This window comes from Crocuta crocuta, unplaced genomic scaffold (assembly GCF_008692635.1).
Source record: "Crocuta crocuta isolate KB4526 unplaced genomic scaffold, BGI_CrCroc_1.0 scaffold376, whole genome shotgun sequence".
In the NCBI taxonomy this organism is placed as follows: Eukaryota; Metazoa; Chordata; class Mammalia; order Carnivora; family Hyaenidae; genus Crocuta; species Crocuta crocuta.
The window spans coordinates 4,673,493-4,688,309 of record NW_027527388.1 but is presented as its reverse complement, the minus strand read 5'-3'; the positions used below and the strand labels follow the sequence as shown (position 1 = coordinate 4,688,309).

At 39.4% G+C, this 14,817-nt stretch overlaps 1 protein-coding gene and 1 long non-coding RNA gene across 4 annotated transcripts in view; one reads left to right on the top strand and one right to left on the bottom strand.

Annotated features, from left to right (window-relative positions):
• Positions 1 to 9,889, bottom strand: part of TDRD3 (tudor domain containing 3) — a 160,534-nt gene extending 150,645 nt beyond the window's left edge. Inside the window, exon 1 of one of the 2 annotated variants that reach the window (XM_077752472.1) lies at positions 9,841 to 9,889. The gene's annotated coding sequence lies outside the window, so the exon portion shown is untranslated. The remainder of the gene's footprint in view (positions 1 to 9,840) is intronic. The other variant, XM_077752480.1, reaches the window with a different exon arrangement.
• Positions 9,890 to 11,208: 1,319 nt separating this feature from the next.
• The window catches only part of LOC144222041 (uncharacterized), a 67,158-nt gene continuing 63,549 nt past the window's right edge, over positions 11,209 to 14,817 (top strand). For both annotated transcript variants that reach the window (XR_013332269.1, XR_013332268.1), the window contains exon 1: positions 11,209 to 11,850. This is a non-coding gene — a long non-coding RNA (uncharacterized LOC144222041). The remainder of the gene's footprint in view (positions 11,851 to 14,817) is intronic.

Here is a 14,817-nt window from a genome sequence, read left to right as displayed (position 1 = left end):
CTTTCAAGACAATCAGACTCCAGAAAGTATACTATGATTTCTGTCATGTATCATTTAAATAATATTACCCATTAACATTTACAAAACTGCACTGGACTATCTTTTTCAAGATGTCAAATCAAAATCTCAGTGCTAACCTCTCATGGTAAAGAAGCTACATCTAATTCTATGATGACATCTTTCAATTGGAAACTATCTCTACAAAAGAAACCTTTTCCTTACAGCTGGTAGAAAATTTATTGAGTAAAATGGCAGGTGTCTCTGTGTAGCAAAGAATAGCTAGATATGTCTACCAACAAAGATAAACGTTATCTGGGATCATTATTTTGCACCAGCAATGATGGAAACATAGACAAAATTTCATGGTATTGTTGCAGCAATCATATTTTTTAATATATGTATATGACATAGTTTCATTATTTATGAAATGAAAATACCTAATTACCATATGCTTATAAAGATTTCTGATAAATGTGTAATTAACCAAATTTTTTTAAAAAGTAAAAACAAAGCAAATAACCATAACCAGAAAAAGCTGTCAAAGAATTTATCGCAGCAACCAAAATAAGGAAAAAATACATCCTGACCTTGTAAAACTTCAAAATGTCCAAAGAGGAGTCTGACAGAGCCTGTGACTAATCCTGTACCAAGAAGCATCACAAAGGAAAGAAATCAAATTAACACAATCCTGGGGAAATTTCACTGTTAACTCACAATGTAGAGTGAAAGACACTGAGGGATTCATCAAGCAGCCTGCACAAAAGATCATGGCCAACTCTGGGAGCAGAAGCCTCCAGATACCAACCTAGGCTCTCAGCTCAGGCAAAAAAGGTCAATGGTATTCTGCCATTCTGAGTATGGTAAACTGAGGAAGGCCACTGAGAAGAAGGCCTTTCCCTAACTAGCAACATATATATGGCCTTTTCTGTTGTTCATATTGAAAGTCAACAAAAGAGCAACCTGTGCTTGGCAGAGTCCTCACACAAAACACAGTGGGCTGGAACCCTATGTCAGCTGAATAAACTGGAAAGTGTCCAAGTGCCTCCTGCTTTGCCTCATCAAAGGCCACAGAATGAATTATAACCTCCTCTCCTAATGTCTTTCTAACCAGAGACCCCGACATAACAAGCAATTCTGAAATATCAAAAGGAACAGTAAAAATTTGTAGTATCTCATAAAATATCAAATGTGTAGAGAAATAATTAGGACCTACGGCAAATTATACTAAAAACTTCTGAAAATAGTTGCTTTGAGAAAGAACTTTTCAAACCCCTACCAAAACAGTTGGTTGTCCGATGCAAGAAATATTATCAACATATTTGTAAGTGTATATGTTTGCATTCAGTCGGAAGTAGTAAATATCCATAAACAGAGAAAGCTTTGGGGTGCCTGGGTGGCTTGGTCAGGTAAGTGTCAGACTCTAGATTTCAGCTCAGGTTATGATCCCTTGGTTTGTGGGACTGAGCCTTGCTTGGGGGCTCCGAGCTGACAGCGTAGAGCCTGCTTAGGATTCTCTCTCTCCCCCTCTCTCTGCCCCTCCACTGCTCCTGTGCTTGCGCACACACACGTGCTCTCTCAAAATAAAAAAATAAACTTTTTTTTTAATAGAGAAAGCTTTGTATAACAGGTTACTGTAAAAATTACATTTTTTCATAAAACTTTTTTTAAATTTCACAACATTCATTTCACAAGTAATAATTTTCTACTCTATACCAAGTCTGAAAAAGTTTGAGAACACAAAACCAGTATGATGAAACATGCTGAGACTAAATTACAATGGTACTAACTAGCATTCATTCTACAAGCATGTACATGCCTGCTATGGACCCTGCACCCCGCTCACTGCCAGGAACACCTCAGAGATATGAAGACTTCATCCTTGTCCTACAGGAGCTTACAAAATAAGACATCAATCAAACTATCTTAACTAATTAGAAAAACCAAATATTCACTTATTTCCTTGGATCTAATAATGTTAGAATGCATTAAAGGTAAAAGGAAAAATTATTTCACTAGCTTTATCATGATCATCTACCAACTTTCCAGACACTTAAACTTTATATATACATTGCTATCTCTTCCAAAACAAAACTTAAACTGAATTAATTTGAAAATCCATTATAAAATATTGGCTTAATTTATTTAGCAAGTTTTTTCTATCAATATTTATGCTTAATGTTTCATATTATGTATTTTAAAAATTATATCTTTATTAATTTTCAAACTTCTCAAGGTCCTGCCTAGGAATTATTTAATAGAATAAAAATGTTTTTTTCTTAATATCTTCACTAATATCCATTACAGGCTTTCTTCTAAAAAGCTGCAGCTGAATTTTATTAGCATTTTATATTTGGATAAGTTTTGAGGGGATTTGGGGGGAATTTAAAAAAGGGACCTTCATATATCTGAAGTTATAAAAATGTTTTTAAAAACTACTCAGAGTCTCTAATAATCCAATCCAATAATCCAATACTGAGCTAAGCAAATGATCTTTTCACAGAACTAATAAAGACATATCCATTTTCTCGTTTCAGAAAAGACACTGATTTCATATTCCAATGCTTTTTCTCCCCCCTCTGGCAGCTCCTAAAAGGCTAATTCTCCTTTAAAATGCTGAAATTCCTCAGTGCTTAAACCTAGCCTCTTCTTATTCGTAGTTTGATTTCTAGATCATAGATCAGTGCTATCTAATAGAAATGTAATGCAAGAAGCCACATAGGTTATTTTAAATTTTCTGGCAGTCACATTTTAAAAAGTAAAGAGAAACACGTGAAATTAATTTCATAATATATTTTTTTAATGTTTTTTATTTATTTCTAGGAGAGAGAGGGAGACACAGACTCTGAAATAGGCTCCAGGCTCTGAGCTGGCAGTCAGCACAGAGCCTGACATGGGGCTCGAACCCACGAACCGCGAGATCATGACCTAAGCGAAAGTCGGACGCTTAACCAACTAAGCCACCCAGGCGCCCCAATTTCATAATATATTTTAACACAATATATTGACAGCATTATTTCAACATGTAAACAATATAAAAATGAATCAGAGATATTCAAATCCTTTTTTTTTGTACTAAGTTTTCCAAACCCAGTGTGTATTTTACATTTATGTCACATGCAAATTTGGATTAGACATATTTCAAATATTCGGTAACCACATGTGGCTAATGTCTACCATCCTAGACAGTGCAGCCTTAGGTGATCTCATTTATGCACTATTTCAATCATCAGCTATACTCAAATGACTCCAAATTTGTATCTCTAATCCAGTCTTCTTCCTAGTGCAAGATTAGTATTTCCTAATATCTAATTGACAGCTTATATTAGATGACTCAAAGGTCCCTCATACTCAAATAATGTCCAACTTCAATTCATGATTCACCTCTCAAAAATGTGGTCCTTTTTCTAATACCCCCTATCTAACCATACTATAATCAATTTAGGTCTACAAGCCAGAAACCTAGAAATCAACCCCTTGACATCTCCTTCTCTCTCTTTCCCACATATACAGTCCATCTAAAAGTTCTGTCCATTTTGTCTCCCAAATATCAGTCTCTGCTCTCCATCTCAATCACCACCACTCTACCCAACCACTCATGCCAAGCTCTGAGCCATTTTATTCAATGCAAGCATTTCTCAAAATTTAACTATGGTGTCATCCCTACTTCAACCATGCCATCCCCTGATAAAACTTTCCAACCAATTTCTACTGCCTCAAGAATAAAAGCAAGGCCCCAGCTACATGGTCTAGACCCTAAGTATCTTCCAGTCCCATCTCACTACACCATCCCTGTCTGGCCCTCCACACATCCTGGTCCTTCAGACCTTGGTACTCACCATGCTCCCTACTGCCCTGTGAACTTTGCATATGCTGCTTTACCCTAACTCAGTCTATTTAATTCCTGCTCATCCTCCAGATCTCAGGAAAGCATTCTCCGACCACCACGAAGACACCAAATTTCCCTTCTATAAGCTCATCTAGAACCATGTCCCTTTTCATCCCTAGTATATTATACAGATGCAATGTTTCAATATGTAATTAATGGTTTTTCCCTGTAAGACTACATCTGATTCAACTAAAGAGTCTGCCACAGCAAGATGTTTGATAATTATTTGTTGAATGAATGCATCAGTGAATCTGCGTTGTTTTTTCCCTAGACAAAGACTAGACAACATAGGAGATGGCATATATAACATGCCCTGCTTAACATCTTTAGTTCTGGAAAGTCTCTCAGACTTCTCAAGTAAAATACCAGTAGATAACATGTGTAAATTCTGACCAACTTGTATATCATCACAAAACAAACAGTGCCTTGTATATAAGATGCATAAACATTTGCTATGTGTATTTCAGTACACACATTACTATATGGGATTACACATTTCTCTGCATCATTGCAGAGACTTACTTATTGTTGTAAAGATACCATATCTTCAGCAGCACTATCCTAAGATGAGGTTAGCTATCTGTCTCCAGTTTAAAGACTGTGAAACTGTAATAAGTGTAAAAATGGCTCACACATGCACGCACACAGACTTACACTCATCCAGTCGGGGTGTGAAACCTGTAGGGGTAATAGTGCTGAGGTACATATAGGCTCTGTCCAGCCCTGGAGCACGACATGGCCCTTTCCTCTTGGTCTATATCACCAGCATGCTTCCTTTCTGCTCTCAGTATCTTTGATTTGACAGCCTTTTAATATTGTACATTATCACTACGCATTTCTTGCCCCCTCTTCTCTGCTTTTCTTTGTTTTCATTCTATGGCCTCACGAAAATGTCAATTTCTACACAAAAATTTTTGCATCACTGGGAGTGCAGTCTACTTCTTCTAAAAACCCTCTGAAGGCAAAGTCCTCTTCAGCTACTTCCAGATCCTACATCTGACAAAAAGTCACAATTTCTAGATGGTTGGGACTTAATGGTAACATGGTAAGTCAAAATGCCAATATTCTTCTTTTGTCAAAAGGAGAAAACATAAACCAAAAAAGTTGATATAGTTATATTTTTATGGTTCTTGAACTGTTACTATGTAATTTTTACTTGATTTAGCAAATGCTGCTGTGTGAGAGGAGAAAAGTTATTTTCAACTTGCTGAGGTAGCGAGTTTCTTTTTATACCCCCTTTACGCTTGAGGCAGTCAAGTCTACAGGCAGTTGAAACTAGATTTATAGGTTATTCACCAAAAAAATCACTGCAAACAGCACCTTGAAACCTGAAAACTTGGCACAGTTTAATAGAATATCCAGTCATTTTTTAACAGTTTATAGTATCAGTAGCAGCCGCCAGGCAATGTGTAACATATTTTGAGACAGAAGGTCAACAAGACTTATTACTGTTGAACTATAATTTCACAAACAAGGTAAACCAAAGAGATAGTTACAAGGGTTCATTAAAGAAATGGGAAATATTTCAAAATAGGATGGCTTTGATAAGTCTCCTGAAACCAAAATACAAAGCAATTGGTTTCTTCTAATGTTCTTGAACGTGATCTATTATTGTTTTGGCTAAAAAGTGTGTTAATGGTTCTTATCCTTTCCAAAACAGTACACCAAGAGTATGTTTGTATCAAAGTGGTAATGATAAAATATTTCATAATTCTAGATAATAAAACATCCCGCACCTCATATACAACCTTATAAAGAGCTACCAGTATTCTTTTGTACTTATGTCTAAGAGTTATGTTGGAATATAAGGGAGCAAAACTTCAGATACCCTTTGTATAAACTCTTATTGTATGACTATTACTAACAGGATAGTACATAAAGGTATTGTTATATTGATGGTACTGCAAAGGTTGCTTTACTTTTTTCATTTTCATTTTTTTATGTTTGTTTATTTTTGAGAGAGAGAGAGAGAGATTGGGGGAGTGGCAGAGAGAGAGGGAGACCCAGAATCTGAAGCAGGGCAGAGCCTGATGCAGGGCTCAGGCCCACCAGCCATAAGCTCATGACTTGAGCCACAGTAGGACACTGAACTGACTGAGCCACCCAGGTGCCCCAGGCTGCTTTTCACTTAAAGACTGAGATCATTCACCAGCAATCTACTGAGGAGAGGTATGTCTCTCAGACAATAGAAAGCATACAAGAAAGGTTCAGGGTGGAAACTACAGAACAGGAATCTTTCTTGGTCATGACATGTATTTGGAAGGAAGCTTCTACGTAATGGAACGTGAAAAGCAGCTCTTCATCAGTGGACAGGTTAAAAGTGAGGAATTACAAATTCCAGCAAAATGTCCTGAAGTACCACTTTTAAATATCTATCTCACAGCAACATGTGGAATCAGGCAGGCCCTTCAAGACTAGAGAACATTCACTTTATACTCCATACTGCCAACTGTGCTTCCTATTATCCCAAAGATGTTCTTCCCTAGGACTAAATTTTGATAAAGACTTTTACAAGCTATAGACTTTCTTAGTTGTCTGAAGGTGAAAGAAAGGGAAAGGAGTATACACTTGGGCCAGAGGATGGTCAGTGTGGTGGAAGCACAGTAATCAAAGAGAGAAAATCCAAAAGGGAAGGTGAAATTCAAGGCAAACAAGGTAAGACGACCTTTGTGTTCACTCTTCTGTTTTTCCTCTAACCTTGCCCTCCTCAACAAAAACCCAAAAACAAAAATCCCAGAGCACAACCTGGTTAAGCCTTGTATGTTAAAAACCTGGAGTTTCTCAGAAATTATGTTCTTTCATAATAAAAATGGAAACACTATTTCTAATGCTACCTTATGGTATCTTCAACTCAAAACTGCTGGGTAAGGTAAAGACATACAATACAGTGCCTTACCTTTTCAGACATTCTCAGACTTAGAAAAATACAGAATTAACCAGATTTTCAGAAAACGCTAATCAGCACTTAGGTGCACCCCAAGATAAAGGTTTCTTTGTTTCCAAAATCACCATTCCTCAGCATAAGCACTTTATCTTTCCCAAAGAAGAAAGTAAATTTACACACCACAAAATGCTTTAATCCAATTTTCTATTTTAAAATGTATCATGTTTTATCAACAATTTAAATTAGAAGTGGTCACCATGGCTTGATGGAAATGAGTTTTGAATCTTTATTCCACACGTTTGGGCTCTATTCTTGGTTCTGCTACTTGTAACTGAGGAAATGTTTGATTCCCTCGGTGCTTCAGTTTCATCATCTGCACCTGAAGCTACACCATCTCTAATTCTATGGAAAATACCTTTTCTTTCTTTTTATTTTTAATGTTTATTTTTGAGAGAGAGACAGCACAAGTCTCTCTTGTGGGGGGAGGGGCACAGAGCTAGGGACACACAAAAATCAGAAGCAGGCCCAAGCTCTGAGCTGTCAGCAGAGCCCGATGGGGTCTCAAAATAACAGACCATGAGATCATTACCTGACACCGAAGTCAAACACTTAACTGACTGAGCCACACAAGTGCCCCACAAAAAACCTTTTCAAAAACACAGTCACAACTAATTGTGTTCTAACATGTTTCTTTTTTTTTTTTTTTAAGTTTCAAAAGGCTTGGGCACCTGGGTGGCTCATTCAGTAGGGCGTCCAACCCTTGATTTCAGCTCAGGTCATGATCTCCAGGGTTCGTGAGTTGGAGCCCCAAAATAGGCTCCTGCCTGACATTGGGAAGCCTACTTGGGATACTCTCTCTCCTTCTCTCTCTGTCCCTCCCCCACTCTCTCTCTCTCAAAATAAATAAACTTTAAAATAAATAAAAATTTCAAAAGGTTGACATTTTATAAAAATTTTAAAGATTCAAAAGGTTAGTAGAAATACACAAATCCCTCTTAAGGGATTCTCCAAAAAGAAAAAAACAAAAAGGGATTAGGTAAATGTTATCTATAGACAAATGAAGTAAAATCTCCTTTCATACTGAAGTCTATTCCACACATATAACTAAGTACTACAAAAGATCGATGCGCTATTTGGTGCATTATTTGAACGTAACCACCATACTGTGGAAGGCCCCGAAACATTTAAAGTTCAAATCAGCAAAACCCGATGTTTTCGATGCTACTCGTCACTAAGGAAAAAATTATTGTAAAGTCTGCCAGGGTGGTTGGATTTATATATTTTTTTTTTAGTTATACTTTAAAGTATTGATTTTATGAGCGTTCTAATGAAAATTAAAGACTTAAAAGGGGGGAGTACTCAGAAAATAACCAACTGAAATAACAGGCTAGAAACCTAAGCTTTTTTTTTTATCATAAAATATTACCTTAACCTATTGTTTTAGGTGAAGATAAAAGAAAGGATTTAATAATAGTTTAGGTTAGCATCTACTTCTTTTTAGGTCCTACAAATCATTAAGTGAAAACACTAAGGGCTAAGAAAAATGGTTTTGTCAGTGATAATAACAGAGAATCTCAAGAGTTAGAGGAAATTCAGAATATCACAACTGGTATGAGTCGGTCAAAGGTACTCTTTGGTCATAAAGTCTCCTTCCAGTGCTCTTCTCTGCCTGAACTTTTGAGATTCTATATTTTAACATAGTTAAGTTTGAACTTAAATGTAAGATCTATACAGACCACCTGAACGCCTAGGTGATTCATTTGTTTTCTTTGGCACAAATCTAACCCATTCAAGACCCATTAGGAATTACATATAACTCCCAAACTCCTGGGAAAACAGTCTTATTAGACCCATAGCTTACTATTGCCTTTATTAGTCACTGCCATACAAAAGCAACAAGTCTGGTGGAAAAAGAAACATGTTAAATAATTTGCAATATAAAGTAACAAATGTTATAACATTGCAATAGCTTAATAACAAAATAACAACCAAGGGAGGCATTCTATCTAAACTTGGACAGAAACCCCTGCTAGCAGTCTGACTGGCAGGGTCTGAATTCTGACTGGCAAGGCCATTCCAAGGTCAATTGTACCAGACTTTACTGAAAACCTACACTCTAGTGGCTCCCTGGCACTACAAATACACAGAAAAACCAGTTACAGTTCCCCGTCCTTAAAGAGTTACAGTCCAAAACCAAAAAAGAACAATTTAGGAAGTGTTTGGAACCAAAATATAAGACTAGCCTTTCTAAAGGAGGTGAGGGCACCTTAGACATATTAAGACCAAGTTTGTAAATGAACTTATATAACTAGGCTGAAGAACTATGTAAGGCTCAATCTAAGGAAGCACAGAGAAAAACTGAAATAGAAGAGTGACCCAAGGAGGCACCTGCGAGGCTCGGTCAGGGAAGCATCCAACTTCACCCCAGATCATGGTTCCTGGGATTGAGCCCCAAACCCACCCAGTGCTGACAGCGCAGAGCCTGCTTGGGATTCTCTCTCTCCCTCTCGCTGCCCCTGCTCTGCTTGTGCTTGCTCTCTCTCAGAACCAAGGATTAAAAATAATAATAATAAGGGGCGCCTGAGTGGCTTAGTCGGTTAAGCGTCCGACTTTCGCTCGGGTCATGATCTCGCGGTTAGTGGGTTCGAGCCCCGCGTCGGGCTCTGTGCTGACTGCCAGCTCAGAGCCTGGAGTCTGTTTCAGTCTGTGACTCCCTCTCTCTCTGACCCTCCCCTGCTCACGCTGTCTCTCTCTCTCCTAAAAATAAATAAAAATATTAAAATAATAATAATAAAAAGAAAAAGAAGAGTGATCCAAAATTATTCAATACCTCCTTCGAAGTAAAGACACTGACGGTACAAATTCCAGAACCAAAATAAAACCGAGTAAGGTTAGTTTTTAACGCCACAGTCTGTTACGCTAACGGTGTTCTATGGGAAAACTATAGGAACATGGCGTTAACAGTGGGAACTACCAGCCCCGCTGTGTCACCTTTCGACTCCACAACTTTCTAGCTATGTCCTTCCTTGCTATGTTGCGTCACTTAACAGTTCTGCGCTAGTCTTCTAACCTGAACAGCCGGGAAGGAGCCCCCTTCTTCAAAACACAGGTGTGAAACCTGGCCCAGCCTCTCCGGTCTTACTGCCCACTGGACACCGTCCTACTTCCACGAACCACGAGGATCTAGGGTCAGTTCTGCAACCCCGGAAGCGCTCTCCTGCTTCTGTGTGGCATCTCCAGTGGCTCTGCCTAGAAAGCCCCTTTCCTCGCCGTCCTTCCAAACCCACTTCTCTAGGAAATGAACTCCCCTTCCCGGCCCGTTGCACAGCACATCTGTCTGCCCCTCTGTGCACTTCGCCACCGCTTCCGTGTTTGCTCTTTTAACGCCTCCCTCTCTGCTCTTTTCCCTACGACAGTGAACTTGCAGAGGGCAGGGGCAAATCCTTTTCGTCCTCCGGCCCACCCCTCCTCTCCGACGGTGCCTATGAAGGCCTGCAAACGCGTGACGGAATTAAACTGAATGTTAACAATGTAACGACCTCAGTTCCAGAAACCGCTTAATTTCGCGTTAATTTTTGGTTGCTCTCGGATTCTAAAATCTTGACGCGAAACGTGTTCAAAAATCACAACACCGCCATCGCTTCCAGAAAAGTTCTACGGAGCACCCACACGAGTTGACAATGAGGTCACTCCTAGCTTCAGAAGTTGTGAGTGTGCCACGGAGGGCGGCTTCACGCCGGTCGGCACACTACCCTGAAGGGAGGGGAAAGCGGCGGCGGCCCCGGCAGCAGCACGGGCTCTGCTCGCGGTCGACCNCTCCACCAAAAGCTGGTTATTTTTTGTTTTGGGTCACTTTTCTGAGTTGTACAGCTTGGAAACTAATGGGGACGTGTTTTTTCTAGAACATAAAGTAACGTCAGCATTTCCAGTAGGCGGCCGCTCCACAGAAACTCGGATATGCTAGAGTTGACAGGTGGGTCGGTGGCAAGAAAGTGTTTCCAGTTTCGAGTTGGTAAAATTCAAAGGTGTCCCCAGTCACCCTGCACAGGGGAAAAGTTTACTTTTTTTTTTTTAATAGACTTGCTCCATTCACTCTGCTTTTGGATCTGCTCCGACCCAAAGAAAAGAATGAAGTCGCATTTTTTTCGAGTCCCCACAAGGCAAGTCAGTTTGTAGAGGTTGTACCACAAATGCAAAGGGTCAACCCAGGAAAACCTCCACTTAAGGGACACGGGTAGATCGGGAAGTTGTGTCGGTGCTTGTTTTCCCGGTCGCTCTGCCACTGGACCCGTCCAGAGTCCCAGCGCAGCCCTGTGACGTTAGCCTGCGGACAGCCAGGCCGGGCTCCCCCGGGCCCCTTCGCCGAGGTGCTTCTCCGGCTTTCGCGAGGGATGAAGCGCAGGGGCGGGTCCCCGAGTGAGCATGCGCGGCNTCCAGCACGATTGGACGGCTGAGACTTACGACCGCCAATCAGGGAGGAGCAGGTGGAAGACGCCGCGGGCGGGGGAGACGCTCCCTATAAGTTTGCTCCGCCCTCTATGGTTTTCCACCTCTGTGACTGCTGGAGATAAAGAGGCTTCTGTGTGGTTCCAGCCCCAACTGTCCAGTCACGGGGAGAAACCGAGAACTTACGCCCTATCACCGCGGCTGCCTCCTATGAAACCGTCATCGCAAACACAGGCTTGCAGCTGAGACAGCGGAACTGGACAGAGAAGCTCCTGGGACGGGGGAGGAAATTGACGGTTACAGAAGGAAGGAAATAATTGCTGTGGGCGGAGCTAAAACTTAAATTTTTCTCCATTCAATTGGGGTACTGTGGGATTCCCAACTCCTACTTTTAAAATCGCGATGCCTTGCTTAATTCTAATTCTATTGAAATCAGTTTTCAAGACCATTGCTTAGAAACTAACTTAATGAAACGTATTTCCAAGTATTTAGATTCAGAAATAATTTCATCCTATTCCCTCTAGTTTGCAGTAGCATAGGGTGTTTAGGCCATGCACTTGGCTACAAGTATATTTCAATTTATTGGCGCCAGTTATCATATCCAGGAGTCAGGAAAAGATTTACTATTCTGAAGGTAAATACATGATTCAAATTGCTAATATTTTTCATTGGTTGTTAAATAGAATGTACTCTTAACCAATTATTTACATTTTGTAATTAGTTTAACTTGTTAACTATGAAAATGATAATGCTGCCCTAGTATCAGAATTCCTCGCTGGGTAAATGTGAATCCTTCCACCTTCGTTTTCATGGTGTAGTGTAAGAATTTACCATTGCAAAGCACTTACAATAATTTTAAGAATATGCTCTACGAAACCCTGTATTCCCTTACTTTAAGACATATTTTAAAGAATGAGTTGAGGATAACCGCTGGAAAAATTGGGGACAATATTAGCACCAAAAACAATGACAGTAATGTATTGAATTTAAAAAATTAGTAAAATACATGCTTTCAGGGAGGCACTAAAAATAACAAACAGCACCTGCCTGACTTGGTTTCATATGAATATTACAGCAAAAGTCTACAAAGATTTGGGGGGACAATTTCCACTTCTCTTTAAAAGCAGATCATCCTTGGGGTGATCTTATTCGATTGTGTCTTGATTTTGGCTCTGGTCATGTGGTCATGATCTCACACATAGTGAAGTTTAAACTTTGTAACAGGCTCTGCGCTGATAGTGGGAAGCCTGCTTGGGATTCTCTCTCTCCCCTCTCTGCCCCTCCCCTGTGGTCTCTCTTACACTTTATCTCTCTAAATAAATAAATAAGCGGTTTTTAAAGGGTGGGGGGGATGTGCCAGAGTGGTTCAGTTGGTTAAATGCTCCACGCTTGATTTCAGCAGGAGGTAGTGATCTTACCACTCGTGAGATGGAGCCCAGAGTAGGGCTCTGTGCTCTAAGTGTGGAGGCTGCTTGTGATTGTCTTTCCCTCTCTTTCTGCCCCTCCCCTGCTCGCTTGCTCTCTCTCTCTCTCTGTCTCTCTCTCTCTCTTAAAAATAAACTTTAAAAAAAAACCCACAGTGAGATACTTCACACCCACTAGAATGGCTGTAGTTGAAAAGATGGACGGTAACAAGTGTTGATTAGGATGTGGAGAAAATTGGAATCTTTACACATTGTTGGTAGGAATGTAAAACTGTGCAACCATTTTGGAAAACTGGCAGTTTTTCAAGAAGTTAAACATAGAGTTACCATATGAGTCTTCAATTCTACTCCTAGGTATACATATCCAAGAGTTATGAAAACTATGTCCACACAAAACCTTGTACTTGATGTTCTTAGCATCATTCATTATAGCCAGTGACATTTGAAAACAATCCAAAATGTCCACGAACTGATGAATAGGTAAAAGGACTGGGATTCCACAAACTAAAGACAAGGGAATTTGCTGTTAACCCATTAGTCATTATTCTAGAACACACGATTTAGGAGATGAATTTTTAGGAGGAAGAGTAAAATAGCTGACCTCTAGAACTTAATTTCTGGAATTTTCTGATTCTGAATCATGCCAGATGAATTCCCCCCCCCTTTTTTTTTAAAGTTTCTTAAGTAGCAAATACTAGTAAATACAAGCAATAGAGTGTGGCCATCAGAACAAATGAAGTCAACCATAAAATATTTGTGGCTTTTAATTAGAAGTGTTTATTTAAGAAAAAGAAAATTTTATGCCCAAAGTGGGTGTTTGGAGAGTGAGGAGGAAGGCTTCTGATCATAATGCTCATCCACACTCCAGAATCCTTTAAAAAAAAATGTTTATTTTTGAGAGAGAGAGACATGCTGAGTGGGGAAAATGGGGGGGCGGGGGGGGTGGCAGAGGATCTGAAGCAGACTCCATCCTGACAGCAGAGAGCCCAATGCACATTTCAGACCCACAGAACCATGATACCATGGCCTGAACAGAAGTTGGTACCTCAGCGGACTGAGCCACCAAGGCTCCCCTCGCTCCATAAGCTTGACAGCATTAACAAGCAACATTGCTGATCAAAGTATTAGAGGATAAAGGGATCTTGAGTGTCTCACATTGGAAATTAATGCTCTGCCAGGACTGGACATATGACAACAGAAAGTCAATCACCAAGTGCCAGACGGTGGAGAGCCATAAATATTCAATGAGCACAATTAATGGCTATAGTAGCCAATAAGGTACCAGTATTGTTTGTAATAACAAAACTCCAAAGGTAACTAAAATGATCATCAATGAAGGAATATTTAAATAAGTTATAGTGGGTACCATGTACACATTACCAAAAAATTGAAGTAGATCACAATGTATCTAAGATACATTAATCAGATACGTATGTAGAGTAAGAAACAAGTTTTAACGATGAATTACTGTAAGTCATAAAAATTTTTAAAAATAGTTAATAAAAACAAAAAGAAAAAGGTAAAATCCCATTAGAAAAATAGGCAAAGTATATAAGCAATATGCAAAAATAAAATCTAAGTTATCAATAAATATGTGAAAAATTTAACCATATCAATAACCACAAATATTTTTTTATTTTATTGAAGTGTAGTTGACATACAATATTAGTTTCAGGTATACAACATAGTGATTAAAGCAATGGGCTATCAATAAAATTCCACTTTCATCTGACCCAGTAACAAAACTAGTAAAGAATAGCAAATGTTGACAAAATATAGGGAAATTGATTTTTTTTATAGTTTTTTTTAATTTATTTTTGAGACACAGAGAGACAGTGTGCAAGTGGGGAAGGAGCAGAGAGAGAGAGGGAGACACAGAATCTGAAACAGCCTCCAGGCTCTGAGTTAGCTGTCAGCACCAAGCCTGATGCAGGGCTCAAACCTATGAACCATGAGATCATGACCTGAGCCAAAGTCAGACGGTTAACCGACTGAGCCACCCAGGCACCCCAGGAAATTTATTCTTTAATACACTCCTCCTAAGAGTAAAGTTTATACAACCACTTCAGAGAATATATTGGCAATATCTAGCAAAACTGAAAAATGTGCATACCTGATGGCTGCACATTTTCACTTTTAGAGAAAAATATTTCACTTATTCCAGAGAAAGATATTCA